Genomic DNA, 6,820 nt, shown 5'->3' with positions numbered 1-6,820 from the left:
CTTACCAGTCCTGATGGAGTGATAGCCGAGTATGCCTTGAGGTTTGGATTTCCAGTGACCAACAACGAGGCGGAGTACGAGGCCCTAGTCGCGGGACTCAAACTCACCGGAGAGCTCGGCATTCCGGCATTTGAAGGTCTTCACCGACTCCCAGCTGGTGGTCGGGCAGGTCCGTGGGGAGTTCGAGGCCCGGAGCCCGACTATGCAGAACTACATCCGGAAGGTGCAAGCACTCATTCCCGACCTCGGCAGCGTCGACCTCCAGCAGGTCCCCAGAAGCGAAAATGCCAGGGCCGACAGGTTGTCCCGCTTGGTGGGCGCAGAGGCGCACAACCTGTCGAGGGCAATCTACCTGGAGACCCTGGATGCCCCGAGCATCGGCGAGGCTGGGCGGTGATGGCGATTGATCCGGAGCCGTCTTGGATGGACCCGCTCGTCGCCTACCTCGCCGAAGGGATCCTCCCTGAAGACGAAGATCAAGCTCGGCGACTTGTCAGGAAGTCCGCCCACTACGTACTCTATGAAGGAAGGCTGTATCGGACCTCGTTCACCGCCCCCCTCTTAAGGTGCCTCCGCCCCTTGGAGGCGGCCTACGTCCTCGGCGAAGTCCACGAGGGCGTCTGCGGATCGCACTCGGGGGCTAGGTCCTTGGCGCACAAGATTATGAGGCAAGGCTATTATTGGCCTACCTTGTTGGAGGACTCAAAGGATCACGTACGGAAATGCGACGCCTGCCAGCGCCATGCCAACGTCCAGAGAGTCCCTTCTGTCCCCTTGGCACCAATCACCGCACCCTGGCCCTTCGCACAGTGGGGAATGGATATCCTCGGACTATTCCCCGTCGCTTCTGCCCAGCGAAAATTCTTGATTGTTGCAATCGACTACTTCACCAAGTGGGTGGAGGCAGAGCCGCTGGCCACTATCACGGAGGCGCAAGTCCGGAAGTTCGTGAAGAAAAACATCATTGTCCGATTTGGGGTACCCCGGGTCCTCATCTCGGATAATGGTCGACAGTTCGACAACAAGCATTTCCGTGACTTCTGCGAGGAGTTCGGGATCGAGCATCGGTTCACATCTGTGTCGCATCCCCAAACCAACGGTGAGGCCGAGGTGACAAATCGGACAATCCTCCAAGGAATTAAGGCGCGAATCAGTCGGACGAGGCAAGCTTGGGTCGAAGAACTCGAGAACGTCCTTTGGGCTTATCGGACCACGCATCGGACCCCTACCGGGGAGACGCCTTTCGGCCTAACCTATGGCACGGAAGCGGTCGTCCCATGGAGCTCGGACTCCCCTCGCCCCGGGTGGCCGCGCACCGACCCGAGGCCAATTCGGAGCAGCTCCGAGGGAACCTGGACCTCTTGGAAGAAGCGAGGGAAATGGCGCAGGTCCGGATGGCGATGTATCAGCGGAGGGTGGCCCGATATTATAACTCCAAGGTCCGACCAAAACTTTTCAGAATCGGAGATCTGGTGCTAAGGCGGGCCAAAGCATCTCAACCCGCGGAAGGTGGGAAGCTGGCGCCAAATTGGGAAGGCCCGTATAGGGTTCGCTGGGTAAACCGACCTGGCTCCTACCAGTTGGAGGCACTAGATGGTCGAGAAATTCTAAGGAGCTAGAATTCCGCTAACCTGCGGGTGTATTACCAGTAGAAAGACAAAGCCAGAAAGACAGTTCAAAAAATATATAGTTCTTTTCATTTCAATAATTCCTGGTTACAATGGCGTGTTCGTGTGATTACAAAGAATTCCCAGAGGGAGATTGGGGAGTAAAGAAACTAAGGAAGAGGTGGGGACTCCGTGGAGCTGAAGATCTGGGATCCCGAACCCTCCGCCCGAAGCAGCTGCAATCCCACTGGCCGTGGGTGCTTCCCCCCGGAGGCGCCATCGACGCCTCACGCAAAAGACGAAGAGCCGGCGCGGACGAAGAAGAAGTTCACACTGCTTCTAGAGGAAGGCCACCTCCAAGGGATATTCCGGTCCTCCCCAGGAGAAGGGGAGGAAAGGAATATAAGGGAGAAGAGCGCGAGGAGGCGTGATCCCGGATGAAGCGTCTAGCGCAGAAGCTCCATGGGGAGGTGGGACTGAAAAGAGGGGGGATGTGATCCCGGATGAAACGCCTAGAGCGGAGTTCCACCAGGGAGAATCTTCCCGTTGATCCCAGATGAAACGGCTAGTTGGTGGAAGTCGCGAGGGCGCGCCTCCCGTTCCTCCGGCAGGATTTCCCAGCCACGCGCCGGAGAGGAGGTCCACGATCCATGGCAACCTGAACAGCTCCGGCTTGGCAGGCTCCACCGCACCTGCGCTTATATTTATAGCCAAACTGTGGCCCCCCGGTCGTTCCGATGCGGGTGGCTCCAATAAATGCGGGCACATCGAATCCGGAGCCGTTCCGGCTCTCGAGGTTTATCCCCCATGATCTCCTAAGCTTCGTTCTCCTTAATTGCATTCTTCGTGCAGGACACTTCCGGACGGCGTGTATCCCGCGGCCCACGTATCTCCGCACGCGCCCAGGCCGCATCCGCCTCGAAGAACGCGCGTATCAGCGGCCGCCTTAACTAGCACTCCTCGCAAGCAGCAACTGGCCGGTCCGATTTCCCAGGTAACGCCTCAATAGCATTTAATGCCTTCTGGTGTTCCCCAGGCGACGCTTCGAGAGAGGAGAAACACGATCGCAGCTGGCCACGGATAAACCCCGTCGAGCGGCAAGTGACAGGCACGTGGCCAACGAGCGGAATTCCCGAGGCTCGGCCCTCGGATGCCCAGGCTAACCCGATGATCATTCCCGGGAGGCAAGACTAGCCTGAAGCCCCGACGTTCGCTCGGGCTTGGCCAGCCTGGCCGACCGGTCGCCTCGGCTTGCGCCAGCCTTGGCCGACCAACGAGCGGAATTCCCGAGGCTCGGCCCTCGGATGCCAGGCTAACCCGATGACATCCCGGGAGCAGACTAGCCTGAAGCCCCGACCGGTCGCCTCGGCTTGCGCCAGCCTTGGCCGACCAACGAGCGGAATTCCCCGAGGCTTGGCCCTCGGATGCCAGGCTAACCCGATGATCATCCCGGGAGCAGACTAGCCTGAAGCCCCGACCGGTCGCCTCGGCTTGCGCCAGCCTTGGCCGACCAACGAGCGGAATTCCCGAGGCTCGGCCCTCGGATGCCAGGCTAACCCGATGATCATCCCGGGAGCAGACTAGCCTGAAGCCCCGACCGGTCGCCTCGGCTTGCGCCAGCCTTGGCCGACCAACGAGCGGAATTCCCCGAGGCTCGGCCCTCGGATGCCAGGCTAACCCGATGATCATCCCGGGAGCAGACTAGCCTGAAGCCCCGACCGGTCGCCTCGGCTTGCGCCAGCCTTGGCCGACCAACGAGCGGAATTTCCGAGGCTGGCCTCGGATGCCAGGCTAACCCGATGACATCCCGGAGCAGACTAGCCTGAAGCCCCGACCGGTCGCCTCGGCTTGCGCCAGCCTTGGCCGACCAACAGCGGAATTCCCCGAGGCTCGGCCCTCGGATGCCAGGCTAACCCGATGATCATCCCGGGAGCAGACTAGCCTGAAGCCCCGACCGGTCGCCTCGGCTTGCGCCAGCCTTGGCCGACCAACGAGCGGAATTTCCCGAGGCTCGGTCCTCGGATGCCAGGCTAACCCGATGATCATCCCGGGAGCAGACTAGCCTGAAGCCCCGACCGGTCGCCTCGGCTTGCGCCAGCCTTGGCCGACCAACGAGCGGAATTTCCTGAGGCCTAACCCTCGGACGCCTGGCCTAGTGCCGGAAGAATTTCCTGAGGCCTAACCCTCGATGCCCGGCCTAGCGCCGGAAGAATTTCCTGAGGCCTAACCCTCGGATGCCTGGCCTAGCGCCGGAAGAATTTCCTGAGGCCTAACCCTCGGATGCCGGCCTAGCGCCGGAAGAATTTTCCTGAGGCCTAACCCTCGGATGCCTGGCCTAGCGCCGGAAGAATTTCCTGAGGCCTAACCCTCGGATGCCTGGCCTAGCGCCGGAAGAATTTCCCTGAGGCCTAACTCTCGGATGCCTGGCCTAGCGCCGGAGAACTTCAAGAGTCAGGAGTCGGCGAGGCGCTACTAAGAGTTAAAAAGAGGAAGGACGAAAGTGAAATGAGGAAACACTTTGTTTGCATTAACTTTCGTTGCATCAGGGCCGAGACCCATACAACGTGGCAAAACGCCAACATACAAAGAAAAGAACAAAGAAAAGTACAGAGAGTCAGCTTGGAGGAACCCCTGGGTCGGGAAACGGCGAGCGCGTCCGCGAAGGGTAGGGAGACGGTTGGAGAATCGGCAGGCAATGGCATCAGAGGGGAGTCGAGGAGGGAGACCCCACTCAGGTCAATTCGGGGTATTTAGCGGACACCCTTGCCAGGCCTTCATCGAAGCCTAAGGCAAAGGAGTCGGACCCCGCGTCCGACATGTCACGGATGAACTCGGCGGACTGACGATAGGCCTGTACCGCCTGACGCCCGATTTCCCGCGCTCTTCTCGGCCAGCGCCGCCTCCGCTCGCTCCGTAATCTGAGCTTTCGCTTCCATGACCTTCGCCACAATCCGGTCGTCCGCCTCGGAGGAGACCCTCAGCAGATCGGCCCGAGCCTCCATGTGCTTCGCCTCGGCAGCGACGCGAGCAGCCTCAGCCTCCTCCAGGCGCGAATGAAGCTCCTGGTTGCTCGCACGAGTCCCCTCCAAGGCCGACTCCAATTCGGCCAGCTTGGCTTCAAGAGATCGGGTTCGGTTGCGGGCGTTGTCGGCCGACTGCTGGGCCTTCTCCCACCTCTCCCGGAAGTCGGCAGCCTTCCGGGACTGCTTTTCGGCCCGCTCCTCCGCCTTCCTGATCTCGCTTTCGAGACCCGAGGCAACCTTGAGTTGCTCCTGAGCCTCCAACAGTTGCCTCTCGAGGGCGGCGAAGCCGAGTGCCCGCTCTTCGGCCACCTGGAGCCTCGTCTCGAGGTCCCTGGTCGTCCTCCCCGCCGCAGCCCGGCCTCCCTCCTCTGCAGCTTTCAATCGGCTCTCGGCCCTCACCAGAAGCCTCGCCTGTTCCTCGTGGCTCTCCTCCAGGCGGATCATGTATTGGGCGAGCTAAGAGGTAGAAAAAATGAGAGCGTCAGACGGGGATCAATAGAGCCTATAAATGACGAAAGCGACCAAAAGAACACTCACCGACATGAGACAGACGCAGCTGGCAGCTCCAACTTCAGGGATACCCATCTGCCGGACCTGCCTACGGTCCCCCTCCAGCAGCACCGTCTCGACGAGGTTTCGAGCGCCGGCGAAAGTGAAGGCCGACCCCGACTTCGCCCCGGAGCCGGATGGTGGTTCTGCAGCCTTACCCTTACCCATCGCTTGGGGGAGAGTCATGCCGACCGTGCTCGGGGCGGGGGCCGTGCCAGAAATCGACAGGGTCCCGCTCGGCCGGGGCCTCGGCGCGCCCCTTCTTCCCGTATCATCCGAAGCCGACCGAGTCGAAGGCCGGGCTGGGGACCGACCGCGTCCGACCCGGCCGTCTCGGGCGCGCCCGGATGACACCTCCAGAAAAACGGTAGTCTCATCACCGAAGGGCTGATGCGGCGTCAACTGTCGGTCCGAGCCCGCGGCGTCCCCCTGATCGGTGGGCCCGGACCCGTCTGTCGGCGTCGGAGTCGCCTGCTGGCGGGGCTTCTTCGCCGGTGGGACCCCGCTCGGAGGAGTCCGTTTCTTCCTCCAGACCGCTTCCAGTAGGGACGCCCTACTAACAGCCATTGCCTTGTCCGACTGCATGACGTCGTCGATTTCTGCAAAAAGGACGAGATGGTTAGAAACCGAGAAACCGATGGAAAGAAGAAATGAAAGAGGAGAAAAGAGCTAAAAAGAAGAAGTGGTGGCGGGCTCACGGTCGGCGGGGACCGAGCTCAGACCAACGTTCACCAAGGCATCCTCGGAAATAAGGCGAGCCACCGGGGGGAGCCGGCCCTCGGCAACCAACCCCCTCAAGACGGCGACGCCATCGGACTCCTCCCTCGACAACCTCGATAGGCCGATCGGGGACTTCATCGGCGTCTCCCAGGTTGTCCCGATTCCCCAAGAGGGATCTACGTCGATGAAAAAGAAACGCTCCTTCCAGCCATGAATGGAGGAAGGAGCCTCCTTGACGAGGCCGCACCAGCACCACCACCCTCTGTCCCGGGGGTGGCCGTTTAGGCCGTAGCATTCCCAAAAGACGTTCAGGGTGGCGGGAACCTCGTGCATGCGGCAGAGAACCTGGAAAGCCGTCAGGGTACGCCATGAGTTCGGCACCAGTTGCGTCGGCGCCACTCTTAAACCTCGAAGCACCTGCACGACTAAGTCTGAGAGGGGAAAGCGGAACCCAGCCCGAAGGATGTCCTCATTGATGGCGACCTTCCCTGGAGGAGGATGGGACATCCTCTCCTCAGGCCCCGGAAGCGTAACGTTGCAGGCTTCGGAAAGGTGGTACCGGGCCACGAACCTATCTAGGTCTTCGGGGACCAGCTCCGACTGAATGCGGTCCGCTCTTACTTCGTCCATCCCTAACGGCTAGTGAATCTACGGTCAGGACGGGGTCAAGAGGGGAGAAGGGACCGGAACGACTGGGGTACACTAATACGAAAGGAGAAAGTACGGAGAGCCCTAAATTGAAGAGTGGGGCAACTCACCGGAAGGGAAGGAAGAACGGCTCCAAGAGCGTCAAAGGAGGAGCGAACGAACAGTCCGACGGCAACGGCAGCAGCACAAGGGAGAAACTCGAGGATGCCTGTGAAGAGAAAGGCGGACGGGGGAGGGCCCCCGGTTAAATAGGCAGAAAGGCGGGTGACGCCT

Source organism: Phoenix dactylifera, unplaced genomic scaffold (genome assembly GCF_009389715.1).
Source record: "Phoenix dactylifera cultivar Barhee BC4 unplaced genomic scaffold, palm_55x_up_171113_PBpolish2nd_filt_p 000336F, whole genome shotgun sequence".
NCBI lineage: Eukaryota > Viridiplantae > Streptophyta > Magnoliopsida > Arecales > Arecaceae > Phoenix > Phoenix dactylifera.
The sequence above is the reverse complement of the archived record's forward strand: the minus strand, read 5'-3'. Positions refer to the sequence as shown.